The sequence below is a fragment of the Miscanthus floridulus genome, chromosome 19 (assembly GCF_019320115.1).
Source record: "Miscanthus floridulus cultivar M001 chromosome 19, ASM1932011v1, whole genome shotgun sequence".
Taxonomy (NCBI): domain Eukaryota; kingdom Viridiplantae; phylum Streptophyta; class Magnoliopsida; order Poales; family Poaceae; genus Miscanthus; species Miscanthus floridulus.
In genome coordinates this window covers 44132510-44152662 of record NC_089598.1, presented here as the reverse complement: position 1 = coordinate 44152662, position 20153 = coordinate 44132510, and the positions used below count along the sequence as shown (strand labels likewise).

At 47.8% G+C, this 20153-nt stretch overlaps 1 pseudogene; it reads right to left on the bottom strand.

Annotated features, from left to right (window-relative positions):
* Positions 1 to 870: 870 nt before the first annotated feature.
* The window catches only part of LOC136525955 (uncharacterized), a 41075-nt pseudogene continuing 21792 nt past the window's right edge, over positions 871 to 20153 (bottom strand).

The window sequence follows — 20153 nt, the reverse complement described above, 5'->3', positions numbered from 1 at the left end:
TCCAGGCTCCGTGATGGCACTGAATGCGTTCACCAAAAGGGGACAATCAGGAGACAAACGGACTGTATGGACGGTGGTCAGACTTCAGAGCTACGTGAACAGTTTTATTGGCAAGGGTGTGGTTCTGATGACAGGTAGGCCCTAATTTTTTTTAAAAAAAAAGACAAGCGGGTTCAGCACAGCGAATACGTAGGCAATCACATGAAAACAGGAGCCAATCAAGATCAAAATGGGATTACCTGCTGCCAGTGATTGCAGGTAGCATTGTTGCTATTGGAGAAATGAAGGTGCCCTGGCTAAGGAGGATAATTCTTGCCGTCTAGGACCATTGTTAGCTGGGGTTGGGTTGTGGGCTACAGACATACTGTGTCTGAGCTCTGATTACATCGTGATAGGGAAAAGATTGACTATGAGTCTATGACACGTTTCTGACACCTAAGGCAAGCTTATGCAGAATCAGCGTGAAAACAGATCCCTGGAAAATTTGATTAAAAAAAAAGAGAAGGAACTGATTGCTTTATCCTATGTTTTTTTAATAATCTACAATGAGAAACATTGGATTGAAACATTCGAAATGCAAAATATATTGTGACCAAATGTTTTTTAATCTACAATGAGAAACATTCGAAATGCAAAATATATGGTGAAAGTAACTCTTCCGACCTGATTGAACTGAACTGGTTCCTATCTACGTCACAATTCAGCATAAATGTGTGTTGGTCAACCAGAGAGCTTCGGTTCCCTAGACTACTGCCTACTAGTGTCATAACAATTGTTGGATTTCTTTGTGCTGACATGCTTGCTATTGCTAGGTTATTAGATAGCTGCACTATAAAAGGAAAAAAAAAACTTGCTTTATCTTCTGTAAATTTAACTGTTCATCTGGTAACTGTCTCCTCTAGATACATATGGGATTGATCCAAATATCTGAACCATCAAGCTGTCAGCTGAAAGAAAAAAGAACCAATCAACTTCTATATTTAAAACCATGAAACTACTGCAGTAAAAACTAAAGACCAAGGCTCAAGGTCAGCTTCTCTATCTAAAGTTTTAAACCCATCAAGATTATAAAAGGGCATACCCAGTGCGGGGTCTGGGGAAGGGTGTCAGTGGCAAGTCTTACCCTCGCCTGTGCAATGCGAGGAGACTGCGAGTCGAACCCAGGACCTTCCGATCATAGGCGGTAAGACTCTACCGCTTGCACCAGGCCCACCCTTCAGCCACAAGATTATGAATATAAGAATATTAGCTGTAGCTTAACCAAAGGTTGATGCTGAAATATGCATGTACCAATGTGCTGGTTTACAGCAAGCCTACAAACTGTAGTCCACACGCTAGTTATAAAAATTCTACTTGTCAGCAAATGTACCTATGTCACCTTTTCTTTTCTCTTTTTTTTTTTTTGGGGGGGGGGGGGGGGGGGGGGGGGGGTGTGGGGTGTTGGGGGGGGGGATACAGATAAAAAAAAAGTATGACAAACTTACATCTGTTGTTGATGCCATCCCTAAAAGCCGGCGTTGGAGCAATGCAAGCATATAACCAAAGAAACCAGCAGCACAAAGCAATGCAAAACCTAGTGGAAAACCAGCAAGATACTGGCAGAAACAAAAACAAATTATCAAGGACTCGAGATGAAAACTCAAGGACTCGAGATGAAAACTTCTCATTTTGAGAGCTTCTTAAAGATTACTGATGTCTTCAACAATTAAACATGAAAAATACTGTGAATGAAAATTTATGATCCATAATGCCACTGACAACACGGTGAATACATTTTTACCTATGATGAAGATAGCCCCGACAAATCCTGTCGCGCCCCATCTCTCACCGAGCATTGCCCATGCGAAAGCAGCACCCCATACAGGTTCCAGACCATAAATAATTGCAGTTTCTGTAGCTGATACATCACGCATAGCAGCCACCTGAAAGAAAAAAGGAGAGAAATTCCACAATATCAGCAGTAATACAAAAACGACCTCATCCAAGAGAATAGCTGATCTGATGACAACAAAACTAACCTCTGCACATAAACAAAACACAGTTGAGAATATGCCAGTGTATAGAATTGCTGGCCAAGGAAACAACATCACCATACCAAATAACTCCGATTGTGGCCATGTTTTGAAATTCTAGTGTTGCACGTTTCGTGTGAAGCATTTAAAAATATATGACACTGCTGATAGGGTTGCTACAACAAACACCTGGTTTTACACTTGTTTAAGAACCTTGTCAAGAGGAACAGAAAAGAACTCGCATAACTGAGGTAATGAGTCTTAGTCAGAATACTAACCTCACATCCAACAAGAGTTATGAAATTTTCTTTCTTTATATTTCTGGAAATATGCTCAGTTCTGAGCATATGAATTGCAAAAGAAAAGGCGCTCACGAGGTTCAGAAGATCACCAACCTGATGGAAGCATGGGATGAGATCATGAGAACATCATGTTAGATCCTTAAGATCATCTAGGTGTAGATTAGTGGGTGGATTTATTTCTATTTGGTTCAAATCGATCTAAAAACATGACTTGGGACAAGGAGGCAGAGAGAGTAGAGGAGCCATACCTTCGGGCTTGGCAGAAGAGGTAGAGGAGGATGTAGCCGCCACGGCAGCGGGTACGCAGTGCGGGTGGTGAAGTCCGGCGCAGTGGTGGCGATGTAGAGGCGACGGTGAAGTCGGTGGCGGCTTCCCGTCGCCGGCAGCACCCTCTCTCTAGATCGGTTAGGGTTTGGGAATGGTCGGTGGGGCTCCCGGTACCTCAGGGGAACCTCGTGTCTTGTGCCCCGGCCCCCACCTTCCTTTTATGGTGGTGTGCGACGAGGGCCCACCAACCATGGAGCGGTTGGACGTCCTCGATCAAGGCGCGAATCCAAGGGCCCGATTGGCCGTTGGGTCAATTGGTGGAGATCAAGCTAACATTCTCCCCCTTGATCTTACCTTATGACTTAAACTTAACTTTTTTTTTCCATTCTATCACAGATCAGTGCATAGAGCGTGTCTCATCGTCGTGGTCAGTTGCCATTAGATTTAACAGCTACAATACACTTCTCTGTTTTGAAATAGATACTCAACTAGGCCCTTAGTATCTAGAAATTATTGGCTTTCCCATAAACCCAAGTCGACTATGTGTTCTCTGAACGCACTGGGTGGTTAGCCTTTGGTAAACGGATCTGCAAATACTTACTCGGTACTTACGTGCTCAATGATTTCAAATTGATTCTCGATTTTCTCCTTTACAACATATACCTTAGAGTCAATGTGTTTGGCAGTGCACTTGACTTGTTGTCTTAGGAGTTAACTTACTTTAAATGGTTATTGCTGTTATCTCTCATTGTTAAATCCGGGTACAAATTCACTTAACCTCATTTTGCATGTTCCTTAAGCCTCATGACAAGCTATACTATGGTATGCATCACTGATGATACCACAACTGTTTCTTTGAAGTTTTCCATAATAATACTCCAATTGTGAGTGTTAGCAACTGTTGTAGATTTCACTACACATCTCGTCAAGACTTAACTTTTGTACCCTCAACTATTTGAGAGTACTTATTCTTTCTTACTCGGCATGAGGCCTATGATACTTTGCTAAATTGCAAGACAATCTCAACTCCATTCCAATTATCTATATCTGGACTAGACTTCTACAAAAAATATCTCGGATACATAAACTACGTCAGGGTAAGTACTTACTCGTACTTGTACACTCATCAAGCTTCCAACAGTTGAAGCATATGAAAACATGTTCATTTGATCGATCTCATATCGGTTCCTGGAACACTTAAAGTTCCCCAATCTATTACCCTTGACTATAGGAGCAGACGTAGGTTTACTCGGATGCATACTTTATTTCTTTAGAATCTTTCCTAAGTATGCCTTTGCGATAGTCCTAATACCCCATTTTCTTCTATCTTGGTGAATTTTGATTCCTAGAACCAATGACGCTTCACCAAGATCATTCACATTGAAACTTAAGGACAAACCTTCTTCTTCTACAATGACACATTAACATCACTACTAATAAGTAGAATGTCATCTATTCACAGGATGTGGAAAGTGAATTTTCCATTCTTGAGCTTTACATAAACGTTATTGTCCTCATTTTCTTTAAAACCCGAACTTTCTTATCGCTTCATCAACTTCAAATACTACTGTCTAGAGACTTACTTTTAACCCATAAATGGATTTCTACAGGCGGCATCCCTTATGTTCTTTTCTTCCATGACAAAAACTTTTTGGGTCATGCCATGTAAACGTTTTCATATAAATCCCTGTTTAGGAATGTCGTCTTTATATCTATCTGATGTATTTCTAAATCATAATGTGCCATGAACACCATTATGATTCTAAAAGAATCCTTGCATGAGACTAGAGAGAAAACTCTCATTGTAATTTTTCATACTCTTTGCATAAAGCATATTGCTAAAAGTCGTGTTTTATATCTTTCTACATTCCCTTTGGAATCAGATTTTGTCTTGTAGACCCATTAACAGCCTGCTGTTTTGGCTCCATTAGGAATTACTTCTAAGTCCTAAATATCGTTGGTATTCATCAAATTCATTTCAACTTTATATCTTTCTACATTCCCCTTAGGGTCACATTTTATCTTATAGACTCATTAACAGCCTACTATTTTGGCTTCATTAGGAATTACTTCTAAGTCCCCAACATCGTTGGTATTCATTGATGTTAGAATAGGCGCCTATGGGCTTGGCGTCCAAGCCTATCGGCTAGGCTACCTCTAGGGATTATGGTAGATGATTATTGATTAGGCAAGGATCACCATTGATTGGGTGTTTCTGTAAACCCTTCCTGATCCTTGCCTATATAATGTACTCCCTGTACCCATATCAATCTATCATAATTTTCCGAGACCTATTCGCTCTCATGGTATCAGCCGCCTAGGTTTAGGTCTTCCCTTCCGTTGCACACCCCTGTGCGCCGGCCTCTGACCTCTGCCGTGCAGCGCCATGTCTCCCACTCCTCCGCCCTCTCCCAGGTCTGGGGACGTTACCGCTGACGAGATCGTGGCACGCCAGGCCAAGGAGAAGGCGAACGCCGCCGCCGCCACCGCCCAACCTCTCGACAAGGAGCGCCAGGCTGCCCTGGCTCACGCTGCCCAGGCCAAGGAGGCTGCAGCCGCCGTCAAAGATCGCGACGCGACTGCTGCCTGTGCCAGCGAAGCCCTAGCGCACGCAGCCAAGGAGCGCGCGGCCGCCGCTGCCGCCGGTGCACCTGGCGGCGCCTCCTCCAGCACATCTTCGACGTCTCCTCCTGACCTCGCCTCAGCCATGCTCCTCGATGAGGCCATGGCACTGCTGCAACTGCACGCCCAGGCCGTCGCCGTCAACAACATCCGGAACCACGTCACCACCGTCCTCGACGTCGACTTCGGCAACTTCAATCGCTGGCGTGATCAGTTCCTGTTCATCGTCAGCAAGTTCTCTCTTCAGGACCACGTCCACGAGGAACCTCCAGCCACGATCTCCCCTGACTGGGCTCGGATGGACTGCGTCATCAAGTCCTGGATCGTCGCCACGCTCACCGACAACCTTGCCGAGATCATCTCCGCCTAGGGCTCCACTGCCCGGCATGCCTGGCTCGCCGTCGAGTCCCAGTTCCTCGGCAACCGGGAGGCTCGCTCCATCCACCTTGAGACGCGGTTTCGCAACTTCGTCCAGGGCGACCTCTCTGTCACCGACTACTGCCGCTGGCTGAAGAAGATGGCTGACGACCTCACGGCTCTTGGCGAAGTGTTCACCGACCACACCCTCGTCCTTAACGTGATCCGTGGCCTCAACGAGCACTTCAGCCACGTCGAAGCCATCGTACGCCGCAACCGGCCCTTCCCCACCTTCCTGTAGGCTCGTGATGACCTCATCCTCGAGGAACTCACTTTGGAGAACAAGGAGTCCCCTGCCACTGCTCTTGCTGCCTCCACCGCAGCAGCAGGCTCCTCCAGTGCTGCCTCACCCACGTCCAACATGGGCTCCGAGGGCGCTGGCGGCCCTAAGTCCTCCAACGACAATCGCCGCAGCAGGCGCGGCGGCGATGGAAAGGGGGCCCTGGTGGCAACAACAGCACTGGAGGCCACCACCCTCAGCAGCAGCAAACGGCCGGCGCCCAGTAGCCTACCACCGGTGGTCGCCCCTGGCCCAGTGTCTACAACCCATGGATAGGTTCCATTCAGATGTGGTTAGGGGGTCCTAATCCTCCACTGGTACCCATCCCGGTGCCTCCTCATCTGCAGGCACAGCAGCAGGCACTCGTCGCCCACCAGCAGCCTGCTGCCGTCGCTACCCCTGATGGCTCAGGACAGTGGGTCGCCCCGGGGTACAACAATCCTGTGGCCGGCCTCCCTTCTTGGGACCAGACGGTCCTCGCCTCCGCCTTCAGCACGACGTCGCTGACCCCTCCTTCGTCCAACGAGTGGTACTTCGACACAGGTGCTACTTTACATATGACATCTCAGTCTTCCTCCCTTTCACATGTTCTATTCCCGCGGTATCCTACTCCTTCATCTATTGTTGTCGGTAATGGTTCCATGCTTCTTGTTACTGCCACTGGCTACACAGAGTTGTCCCCTTACTTTACGTCTTAATAATGTTCTTGTGTCGCCACAACTTATTAAGAATCTCATCTCTGTGCGCCAATTCACTATCGACAACAACTATTCTGTTGAGTTTGACCCCGCTGGTTGTTCTATGAAGGTTCTTCCATCTCGGATCGAGATCGTCAGGTGCAATAGCTCCGGGCCGCTATATCCACTGCGCCTACCTCCAGCACACTCCTTTGTTGCCAAGGCTCCCTCCCCACTGTGGCATCGGCGTCTCGGTCACCCCAGTCATGAGGCGTTGTCGAAGCTTGCGTCTACTGTTTCCTGTCATATTAAGGACTGTTCAGATCTATGTCACGCTTGTCAGTTAGGGCGTCATGTTCATCTGCCCTTTCATTCGTCCACCTCTCGTGCGTCTAGCAAGTTTGATCTTATTCATTGTGACTTGTGGACATCTCCAGTTGTCAGTGTTTCTGGTTACAAATACTATTTGGTCATACTTGATGATTGCACTCACTACTTGTGAACTTTTCCTTTGCGACTCAAATCTGACACTTACATCACGCTTGCCCACTTCAATGCCCATGCCTCCACCCAATTCGGCGCCCACGTCAAGGCTGTCCAGTGCGACGATGGGAAAGAGTTTGACAACTCTAGCACCCGTCACTTCTTCCTCACCCAGGACATCCATCTTCGTATGTCCTGCCCCTACACCTTGCCTCAAAATGGTAAAGCTGAACGCATTATTCGCTCCATCAATAATGTCGTTCGCTCACTGCTCTTTCAGGCGTCTATGCCTCCCTCCTACTGGGCGGAGGCCCTCTCCACAGCGACCCTTCTGCTTAACATACTGCCCACCAAGACTCTACAGTTCTCCACGCCCCACCTTGCCCGGTACAGCACGCTGCCGACGTATGATCACCTACGAGTCTTTGGCTGCAAGTGTTATCCAAACCTGTCTGCCACCGCTCCTCATAAACTTGCTCCTAGGTCTGCCGTGTGCGTCTTCCTAGGCTATTCCGCTCACCACAAAGGATACCGCTGCCTTGACCTCTCCACCAATAGAGTCATCATCTCCTGGCATGTCATCTTCGATGAAACGGTCTTCCCCTTTGCTGAGCGCAATGGTCCTAGTATTCCGGCGGACTTTGATTTTCTTGATGCTACTGATGTTGTGCACACTCCTATTGGACCGTTGCACAAGTTTTTGTCTGCAGGAACACCATCTAGCACCTCTGACGTCACCAGCGCCCCTGCCAGTCCCTCCGAGACTGTGCTTGGGGTGCTCCCGACGCCTTCGGTGGCTGCTACTGATCCCCCGGCGCCCACGCTCTACATCCCGCCTGCGTTGCGGACGCCAGGGACCCCTCCCGCGCCACGCGTGGCTCTAGACACACCCAACATGACTGGAGGCGCTCCACCTCGCCAGCTGTACATCCCGCCAAAGCTTCGCGCGAGCTCGCAGTCTCCAGCACCGACCACGGGATCCACAGCGCCGGTGTCACCTCAGGCACCCTGCGGGCCCCTGCCCGGGTTCCTGCCTCTTCGTCTAGATCGCGCCTTCGCCTACCACTACACGCGCCGGCCTCGACCACAGCCTGCTCCAACTGCTCCTGTCACCGCCGCCCCGACTGCACCTGCACCAGCCGCCCAAGCTGCGCCTACACCAGCCACGCCGCTCCCACTGCCCAAAGGGGTTGTTGCTGTTCCTCCTGTGACCAACCAGCACGCCATGGGCACATGTTCGAAGAGCGGTTTTCGGATGCGTTCTGCGTCCCACGCTACGTCTATGTCACCGATACCGAAGACCTTCCGTAGCGCTCTTGCCGACCACATGTGGCGAGCTGCAATGGAAGAGGAACACACTGCCCTACTGAAGAATCACACTTGGGATCTCGTGCCTCGACCCCCTCGGGCCAACGTCGTCACCAGCAAGTGGATCTTCAAGCACAAGTTTCAGTCGGATGGCTCCCTCGAAAGGTACAAGGTGCGCTGGGTTCTCCGCGGCTTTACCCAGCGGCCTGGTGTGGACTTTGATGAGACATTCAGTCCCGTGGTGAAGCCTGCTACTGTTCGCACGGTGCTCTACCTGGCTCTCTCTCGCTGCTGGCGCATCCACCAGTTTGATGTGAAGAACGCCTTTCTTCATGGCAACCTGACAGAGATAGTTTAATGTCAGCAGTCGTTTGGGTTCAAAGATCCAGCTCATCCAGACTATGTCACCTGAAGAAGTCACTATATGGCCTCAAGCAGGCCCCTCGTGCTCGGTACAGTCACATGGCCACACACTTGCTGTCCCTTAGGTTTGCTGAAGCCAAGTCAGATACCTCGCTCTTCGTTTACCAGCGTGGATCAAACACAACCTACCTGTTGCTCTATGTTGATGACATCGTCCTCATAGCCTCCTCCACCGGCCTCCTTTGGCGGATCATCTTAGCCCTTAAGCGGGAGTTCGCTATGAAGGACCTTGGTGAACTGCATTACTTCCTCAGTATGCATGTTCAGCGCAGTGGTGATGGCCTTCTTCTTTCTCAGTGACAATATATGCTGGACATTCTTGATCGCGCCGGGATGGCAGAGTGTAAGCCGTGTTCCACTCCAGTTGACACCAATCCGAAGATTGCTGCAGCAGATGGCACCCCTGTCTCTCACCCTTCAGACTTTCGCAGCCTCGCTGGAGCCTTACAGTACCTAACGTTCACCCAGCCGGATATTGCATATGCTGTGCAGCAAGTCTGTCTTCATATGCACGACCCTCATGAGCCTTACCTTGCAGCTCTGAAGCGGATTCTACGCTATGTTCGAGGCACTCTCCACCTTGGTCTCCTGCTACGACCGTCTACTTCGGCTGACCCCTCCTTTGTCCAACGAGTGGTACTTCGACACAGGTGCTACTTTACATATGACATCTCAGTCTTCCTCCCTTTCACATGTTCTATTCCCGCGGTATCCTACTCCTTCATCTATTGTTGTCGGTAATGGTTCCATGCTTCTTGTTACTGCCACTGGCTACACAGAGTTGTCCCCTTACTTTACGTCTTAATAATGTTCTTGTGTCGCCACAACTTATTAAGAATCTCATCTCTGTGCGCCAATTCACTATCGACAACAACTGTTCTGTTGAGTTTGACCCCGCTGGTTGTTCTATGAAGGTTCTTCCATCTCGGACCGAGATCGTCAGGTGCAATAGCTCCGGGCCGCTATATCCACTGCGCCTACCTCCAGCACACTCCTTTGTCGCCAAGGCTCCCTCCCCACTGTGGCATCGGCGTCTCGGTCACCCCGGTCATGAGGCGTTGTCGAAGCTTGCGTCTACTGTTTCCTGTCATATTAAGGACTGTTCAGATCTATGTCACGCTTGTCAGTTAGGGCGTCATGTTCATCTGCCCTTTCATTCGTCCACCTCTCGTGCGTCTAGCAAGTTTGATCTTATTCATTGTGACTTGTGGACATCTCCAGTTGTCAGTGTTTCTGGTTACAAATACTATTTGGTCATACTTGATGATTGCACTCACTACTTGTGAACTTTTCCTTTGCGACTCAAATCTGACACTTACAGCACGCTTGCCCACTTCAATGCCCATGCCTCCACCCAATTCGGCGCCCACGTCAAGGCTGTCCAGTGCGACGATGGGAAAGAGTTTGACAACTCTAGCACCCGTCACTTCTTCCTCACCCAGGACATCCATCTTCGTATGTCCTGCCCCTACACCTTGCCTCAAAATGGTAAAGCTGAACGCATTATTCGCTCCATCAATAATGTCGTTCGCTCACTGCTCTTTCAGGCGTCTATGCCTCCCTCCTACTGGGTGGAGGCCCTCTCCACAGCGACCCTTCTGCTTAACATACTGCCCACCAAGACTCTACAGTTCTCCACGCCCCACCTTGCCCGGTACGGCACGCTGCCGACGTATGATCACCTACGAGTCTTTGGCTGCAAGTGTTATCCAAACCTGTCTGCCACCGCTCCTCATAAACTTGCTCCTAGGTCTGCCGTGTGCGTCTTCCTAGGCTATTCCGCTCACCACAAAGGATACCGCTGCCTTGACCTCTCCACCAATAGAGTCATCATCTCCCGGCACGTCATCTTCGATGAAACGGTCTTCCCCTTTGCTGAGCACAATGGTCCTAGTATTCCGGCGGACTTTGATTTTCTTGATGCTACTGATGTTGTGCCCACTCCTATTGGACCGTTGCACAAATTTTTGTCTGCAGGAACACCATCCAGCACCTCTGACGTCACCAGCGCTCCTGCCAGTCCCTCCGAGACTGTGCTTGGGGTGCTCCCGATGCCTTCGGTGGCTGCTACTGATCCCCCGGCGCCCACGCTCTACATCCCGCCTGCGTTGCGGACGCCAGGGACCCCTCCCGCGCCACGCGTGGCTCTAGACACACCCAACATGACTGGAGGCGCTCCACCTCGCCAACTGTACATCCCGCCAAAGCTTCGCGCGAGCTCGCAGTCTCCAGCACCGACCATGGGCTCCACAGCGCCGGTGTCACCTCCTCAGGCACCCCGCGGGCCCCTGCCCGGGTTCCTGCCTCTTCGTCCAGATCGCGCCTTTGCCTACCACTACATGTGCCGGCCTCGACCACAGCCTGCTCCAACTGCTCCTATCACCGCCGCCCCGACTGCACCTGCACCAGCCGCCCAAGCTGCGCCTGCACCAGCCACGCCGCTCCCACTGCCCAAAGGGGTTGTTGCTGTTCCTCCTGTGACCAACCAGCACGCCATGGGCACACATTCGAAGAGCGGTTTTCGGATGCATTCTGCGTCCCACGCTACCTCTATGTCACCGATACCGAAGACCTTCCGTAGCGCTCTTGTCGACCACATGTGGCGAGCTGCAATGGAAGAGGAACACACTGCCCTACTGAAGAATCACACTTGGGATCTCGTGCCTCGACCCCCTCGGGCCAACGTCGTCACCGGCAAGTGGATCTTCAAGCACAAGTTTCAGTCTGATGGCTCCCTCGAAAGGTACAAGGTGCGCTGGGTTCTCCGCGGCTTTACCCAGCGGCTTGGTGTGGACTTTGATGAGACATTCAGTCCTGTGGTGAAGCCTGCTACTGTTCGCACGGTGCTCTACCTGGCTCTCTCTCGCCGCTGGCGCATCCACCAGTTTGATGTGAAGAACGCCTTTCTTCATGGCAACCTGACAGAGACAGTTTAATGTCAGCAGTCGTTTGGGTTCAAAGATCCAGCTCATCCAGACTATGTCACCTGAAGAAGTCACTATATGGCCTCAAGCAGGCCCCTCGTGCTCGGTACAGTCGCATGGCCACACACTTGCTGTCCCTTAGGTTTGCTGAAGCCAAGTCAGATACCTCGCTCTTCGTTTACCAGCGTGGATCAAACACAACCTACCTGTTGCTCTATGTTGATGACATCGTCCTCATAGCCTCCTCCACCGGCCTCCTTCGGCGGATCATCTCAGCCCTTAAGCGGGAGTTCGCTATGAAGGACCTTGGTGAACTGCATTACTTCCTCGGTATGCATGTTCAGCGCAGTGGTGATGGCCTTCTTCTTTCTCAGTGACAATATATGCTGGACATTCTTGATCGCGCTGGGATGGCAGAGTGTAAGCCGTGTTCCACTCCAGTTGACACCAATCTGAAGATTGCTGCAGCAGATGGCACCCCTGTCTCTGACCCTTCAGACTTTCGCAGCCTCGCTGGAGCCTTACAGTACCTAACGTTCACCCGGCCGGATATTGCATATGCTGTGCAGCAAGTCTGTCTTCATATGCACGACCCTTGTGAGCCTCACCTTGCAGCTCTGAAGCGGATTCTGCGCTATGTTCAAGGCACTCTCCACCTTGGTCTCCTGCTGCGACCGTCTACTTCGGCTGATCTTGTCGTCTACACCGACACTGATTGGGTTGGTTGTCTAGACACCCGCAAGTCCACCTCGGGCTATGCTGTGTTTCTTGGCAGCAATCTTGTCTCCTTGTCCTCCAAGCGCTAGAACACGGTGTCAAGATCCAGTGCTGAAGCCGAGTATCGCGCGGTGACCAATGGAGTTGCTGAGGCCACCTGGCTGTGCCAGCTTCTTCTAGAGCTGCATGCCCCTCTCCGGCGCACCACACTGGTGTATTGCGACAACATCAACGCCGTCTACATGACCTCCAACCCAATACAGCATCAGTGAACCAAGCACATTGAGATCTTCACTTCATCCGGGAGCGAGTCGCCATTGGTGATATTCGTGTTCTGCATGTTCCCACTTCTTCACAATATGCGGATATCTTCACCAAAGGGCTGTCTTCTTCAGTGTTCACGGAGTTCAGGTCCAGTCTAAACGTGTAGAGTGGCTGACGATTCGACTGCGGGGGCGTGTTAGAATAGGCGCCCATGGGCTGGTCATGGGCCTGGCGCCCAAGCCTATCGGCTGGGCTGCCTCCATGGATTATGGTAGATGATTATTGATTAGGCAAGGATCACCGTTGATTGGGTATTTCTATAAACCCTTCCTGATCCTTGCCTATATAATGTACTCCCTGTACCCATATCAATCTATCACAATTTCCCGAGACCTATTCGCTCTCAATCGAATTCATTTCAACTTTCATAGATTCTTGCCATTTAAACGAGTAAACGCTTCTCATGGCATCTTCAAATGAGGTGGGATCACCCTTCATTTTAATTTCTTTACTAACAATCTAACATAGACTTCATAGTTATCAGAAAACTGGTTTACTAATTCTTTGAGACCTTCTAGGACCTCAGCTACTGACACTTTCATATGGGGTTGTTGTTGCTCTTCATTGCCAAGAGGCAATTGATTCTACATGCTCTTGTATCACAAGATCCTTGTTTACATTATTCATATTTTTCGAAAGGCCAACAACAGATGTTGTATAAGTCATACAACATCAACAGGTATTAAGAAATTCGTTGTTTTGAATCACAAAGTGGGCACGCAGTCCCGCTTCTCTTCAAGTGTTAGGTCTCTACATACCTCTACATACCATGCTCCCCTAGATCTTTATATCTTTTCTAAAGATAGTGTATCTTCAAATGTCTTATTTTGGGTTTAATCTTTTAAAACCTTATATGGCGCTTTAAGCACCACCTTAACATCGGTTTAATCTTTTAAAACCTCATATGACGCTTTAAGCACCACCTTAACATCGGTTTAATCTTTTAAAAACTTCATATGGCACTTTAAGCACCACCTTAACATCTTTGAGGCTGACTACGCTATCTTCCTGTCGAAACTTTAAAAGATCCAGGAATTTAGCTATTTCTCTGCTTAGTGGTATCATTGTTGTGACCGTTGTACTCCTCCAACGGTTTCATCTTAATTAATCTTTGTCTTACTCTTTAATGAAGAGAATCTTTCTTAATTGATCTTAATACTCTCCCCCTCGAAATATGACACGAGCTTTACTGCCATAATTTCAATAACTATTCAGAAAGCCTGTGAACGAGGAGACACTTATAACTTACTTCATTCATATGATTATGTCATGTAAACAAAGTTATTTCTTGATTCGTTTAGGAATACACTTTCCTTATTTCACTTCAACAATTCAATGAGGTCTTTCATAAGCAGTGCTTTTGCAAGTCACACTTGCATCTTTTCTTATCTTTTGGTTAGTATTGACCACGATGATGTATTTTTATTGTGCCAAGGTCAATACTAGGACAGCATAAGAGCTACCCAGACTTTTCTCGCTATGCGGGATACAAAACATATGAATCATCACAAAACTTCTTCTGCCATACAGGATTGACTAGCATAAGTACTGTGCCAAAACTTCTCCCCATGCGGGATAGATCTATACTAAACTTAGTCATGACGACTAAAACATTCACTTATACTTTATTTTTTAATTAAATCTTCCCGTTGATTCCAATTTGATCAGAAAATTAATAAACTAACAAAAAACAGTCCTGAACTGGCTTGACTCAAGCCTTTTCATGCACATAGCCCAGCATTGCAGCCCGTTGGCATGCAGCCGAGTGATTTCGTCGGTTAAAATAAAACATACAATATGCTTCTGCATCAATTCTACATCACCGTTAGGCAGAAAATATAATTAATGCATAAAACTCATAAATTAACTTGAAATCCATATAACTACTCTTCAAAATTAAATTCTTCCGTTGGTTCAAATTTAATTAGAAGATAATCATCTTCATCGCAGCAGAAACTTAATAATGAAATACATTCTTTTAGTTCAGGAGCATTTCTTGGTCCTTATCTACTCTCTGAAAAATTCACCACGTTGGTGTAAAATTTATCAGATATTTAAACGTCAAACTTAAATTCGTTATAATATTGTCATCATCAACGTTGGTCAGAAAATGACAATACCATAATCTTACTTAAACAAAAATGGACTATACCTCTAATTTAAATTTTTCTGTTGGTTCCAATTTAATTAGAGGATAAACATAATCTTAGTTTACTAAATATAGCTGCTCTTTGAATTAAATTCTCCCGTTGATTCAAATTTAATTAGAAGATAATAAACATTGAACTTTGCAGCGGAAACATAAACATAATTGATGAATTTTACCCACAGGAAAAACTCCTCAAAACTAATTTTATTTGAGCCAATAATCAATTTCCAGAAAAAAAACTAAATTCACTGGAAAAGAAAAAAAGGAAAAGGCCCAATTCTTCACTGTTTACTCGGCCCGACCACGGAGACGGCCTGGCCCAGCTCGCGCGCTCGCCTGCGGCGCCCTCCTAGGCCGCAACCTGGGCCTTGGCTAGGAAAGCGACCTCCCGCCTGGGCCGAATCCAGCCCAGTAGATCTACGCCGTTTATCTGGATCCGACGCCTCCGTGTCGATCTCGCGCGAGCAAAACCGTTCGGCGCCGGCTCCTCCCATAACCCTAGTTCATTTCCTTTCTCTCTCCCTCCCGTCTCTCTCACACGGAGCAAGCGAACGGCGACGCCGCCCGAGCTTAGCCGCACCGCCGAGGGGCTGCTCGTCGGAGCGCGCGTGCGATCGAGGCTGCGCACGGCCTCATCGAGCTGCCTCACGGTGGCGCTTGGAGGTGTGTTGTTGGACTTCGCGCAGGGGACGAAGGCCACCACGGCGGGTGAACCAGCGGTGCTTCCCAGAGCTAATCGGGTGAGTTAATCTCCCAAAACCCCTTCTCTCTTCCCAGAGTGGGTCGAGTCTAGGATTAGGGTTCGGATTTGGCCGAACCCACTGTTCATCTTCCCTGCCTGCTTTTCGCGAGTTAGGGTTAGGGTTCATGTCCGGTTGATCCGAATCAAGCCCTCTTTCTTTTGTTGCTCTTCCCCTTCTAGGGTTAGGGTTAAGAACCCTCTGCTTCGATCCGAATTGGATCTTTCTCATCTCCTTCTAAATTGCTACTTTCCTTATCTAGATCTACACACTAGAAAAACCTGGCTCTGGTACCATTGTTAGATCCTTAAGATCATCAAGGTGTAGATTAGTGGGTGAATTCATTTCTATTTGATTCAAATCGATCTAGAAACATGACTTGGGACAAGGAGGCAGAGAGAGTAGATGAGCCATACCTTTGGGCTTGGTAGAGGAGATAGAGGAGGATGTAGCCGCCACGGCAGCGGGTTCGCAGTGCGGGTGGTGAAGTCCGGCGTTGTGGTGGCGATGTAGAGGCGACGGTGAAGTTGATGGTGGCTTCCCGTCACTGACAGCACCCTCTCTCTAGACCGATTAGGGTTAGGGAATGGTCCGTGGTGTAACAGAACCGACCAAATCATAAGAACGTAAGTATAAAAACAATCACCGAAGCGATCAAATTCCTGTATTTAAGCTCCCATAATTCCGGTAGTCCAGAAATCCCAAAGGATTTCAACCAACTCTCGACATACAAACCAAGATCGTAATGATTCAACACAACACATCATCTGTTACAATATTTCACAAGTAGCATTCGGATTACATCCATCAGAGTTCAAATAAAATATTACAAGCCAAGTTTGAGTGTGCGGAAGCAATATAGTTTAGTACAAAACATCATAGTTTTCAAATACATTGCCAAGGTTGAGTCATGTCCCACAAAAGCATTATCGGGTACGAGAACTAGTAGAGACCGCGCCCAACGGTCTAGTCTTCATCCCCAGCAGGGAGAAGGCAGTACTTGCAGCAACCAAAGTAGAACTGGTCATCTGCAACAGGTGGGAAATAAACCCTGAGTACGAGAAGGTACTCAGCTAGACTTACCCGTCAAGAACAGAAATAAACGACACCAAGGATCATGCAAGGCTTATGAGGTGGGCTAGCTTGACACAGTTGCATAAAAGAGCTTATGATTATAGTAACCAATTTAAACTTAGCATCAAGCTTATTATTAGTTACCTGTTCACTAGATTAGCACCTGTACTAGAGCACTCACTTATTAGGAGCAAACAATATTAACCATAGCAGGTATCATAAGGCTGTCATCATCAAATCATCATTTCTGAACCATTAAGTTATTAAGTGTATCTACATTGGAGATAAGCCCGTCAAGTTCTCACTAACCGGGAGAGACGGCGATTCGAATCGAATTACAACTCAGCTGAGGGGGTATTCCTAACTCTCACCCTGGCATACTTTGCAAGGGTAGCCGTGGGTCACCTTTGGGACAACTCAGGAACCAAATTCGCGGGTTCGATCAGCGCCAGCACTCTCAGGGATTACCCTTCTGCCAGGATGATCAGGACTTTTAAATCACCTGCCCTTGGACTCACGCCTACGGCTCCCTTCCGAGGCGCACTTTATACTTATCGACTCCCGGCCTGAGGTGAGCTACTCGGCTTCGTGGTCGATCTCCAGACCCGGCCAACTAAGAGAGAGGCATGCGTTCAACATGAACAGGAAAGGCTCCAAGAATCAGTCCTTAAGCGACACAGACGGAGTCACTGCAAACCGGCAAGCCTCCGTCCGGCCTTCATTTCAAATTAAGACTGGTTCTTTTCCATGATAGCAAATATAGCCAACCGTGCCACATGTATCTTCCTATATCTCGCAGGTGACAGGAAATCACCCGACTTCTACCGCGTTTAAGCAGGGCTAAGCATTACACGAGCCTGAGCTACATAGGATTCAGGGTAACAATATCTGGAGAAGGATTGGGTAACCAATGCAGCAATTGTTTGCATCCAACACCTAAACTTAATGCAACAATATATATGTAATAATAATACTGTAACTGCATTTCGGAAATTAGGAGGCTTAATATGCTCCGGGGTTTGCCTTTCACAAAGTTGCAAGGACGGTGATCTGGGCACTCAACGGCGACCTCGTCTGGCACTTCTCCTAAAGGCTGCTCCTCCTGAATCTCTGGCGTCGGCTGCTGCTGCTCGCTCGGTTCCTCGAATTCCAGCAAGGTTACTCCTTTCGGTACACCTATTGCATGCCGATGCAAAAGATAAATATCATGGATGCATAAGGAATGACATGATGCTCATGATGAATGAATCACAGTGAGTGTTTACGAAAGCATCACTGGACACTCATTTACCGAGTAAGACTAGCCATATTCAAATCACTTTAAGCATGTATCTAACTTAACTTAAAGAACAAGAGCAACTTACCTAACTTGCATAACCTAAGATAAAGATGCTCATCTTCAGTTAAAGGCCTAACACCTAGGAACATTACCACAAACTTAGAAATAGTAAAGACATGCTTAAAATAACAGTTAAAGCTTCATATGCAAACAAGTAGTTACTTAATTCAATCATAACCAGAGTTCTATAAATCCAAATGACCTGCATGAGGACATTCTGGAAAGATTATGAAATTCTCTACAATTCTTTTGTAAACCTCAAAGCATGATTCTTATGTTAACCAAATCGAATTCCAGTAAACTTAGAATCTATCCAGAAATGACAGGGTTACTAACTTAATTATTTAATGATTGTGCAAAAGCATAATTTGATCAAACCAAGTTTACCAACTTGTTTTTCATACCTAAGAAACATCAGAAAGTATAGTGCCAACTTCTAAATAATTTATTTAATATCCTTTTCCAATTTATTAATTAATTAGGTGATTAAAGCAATATATAGTAAAACTATTCATAAAAATCTCCAAAAATTACAGTAGCTATCTCATGCTGCACATAGACTACCATAAAAATTTCAAAGCCATTGGGCAAACATAACTTGCTGTATCCAAAATAACAGATGATATGTCTAATTTGAGCATAATTAGGAAACCTTATTAAAAAGTGTCAAGCAACAGATTTCCCATTTTTCCTAGCATCATTCTAGCATAAGAATAGCACTCATCAAATTTCACCTTCACTGGACCTATAGAAAAATTATGAAAATTCACACAAGATCCACCCATTATTAAAAGGAAATTCTATAACTTAAAAACTACACATGCACTAGCTCTGAAATTTTAACCAGAGCTTCTAATAAGCAATAACAGATTACTCACAAAATTTCATAATTTTTGGACCACAGAAACTCAAGATAAAATTCAAACAAGTTTGCATGCATCTAAAAACACATTTCAAAGTCCTATTTTATTCATCCAAAATTTCTAAAACATGTGTTCATATAATATTTTTATTAAATACTAGACATTACTAGGAACTCAACAAAATTAGAACCACATCATTTGGATCTACCATCTAGGAGCTACATATTTTTGAATATGTACATAAATCTGTGAAATAATAAAACAACACAAATTAAGGAAACAAGTCACAGCCACCGTTGGGCCGACCCGAAGGAAATCAGCGGCCCGCGAAGCATACAGGCGCGGCCCAAGACGCGGCGCAGCCCAGCTTGCTCCCGCCGCGCGCGTCAGCGGCTGACAGGGAGGACCCGCGCGTCAGCGAGACAGGCAGGGGAGCGGAGGAAGGCGACGGCGCAACTCGCCGCCGGTGGCTCCTCCGGCGAAGGCAACAGTGCCAACAGTTTCGCCTCACCCTAGCGGACCTAAGGGAGCCATCTATTGCAGCTAAGGACGCAGCTAGAGGGGGCGGCGATGGCCACGGTGGCGCTCGGTCACGGCATGGCCGGCTCCGGCGAGGCTGCGACGTCACGGCCCTAGTGGCTCACTCAAAGAGCTTCAGCGTCACATACAGAAGCTAGCGCAAGGGAGAGAAGGGGCGATAAGGGGCTCGAGCAGCACGGCCACGTGCGAGCTCGGCCGGCGGCGGTCATGGCGACCCGGTGGAGCCACGCTCACGGTGAGAGCTACCTTAGGCGAAAATGGAGTGGCGGTGGGGTCGAGGACGTGGAGAGGCTCACAATGGTGCTGTGGTTCAGAGGAATCGGGCAATGGCGCTCGGTTTTTGGTGGAATTGGCTCGGCGCTGCTTCGGCGTTCCGGTCGTCGTGCTCGCGCGGAGGAAGGAGAGGGAATGCAAAATGGAACGGGCGACTCGGCGGGCAGGCGCTGGGGGCTTCAAGACGCGGCTGCGACGCCAGGACGTCCACGGCGCGTGGCCTGCACGATAGAAGGCCGGCGACGAGTGGCGGACACGCGGCATCAAGCCTCTGAGCTGGTCGGCCGCGGCGACTGACCATTTTCTAAAAAAAAATCGCGATTCAGTAATCACCGACGATGACTGACAGAGCAGGATTGACGGTGATTAGCTCCTAATCTATGACGAGTTAGTGGAAGATTTGAACATCAAAGCTGTAG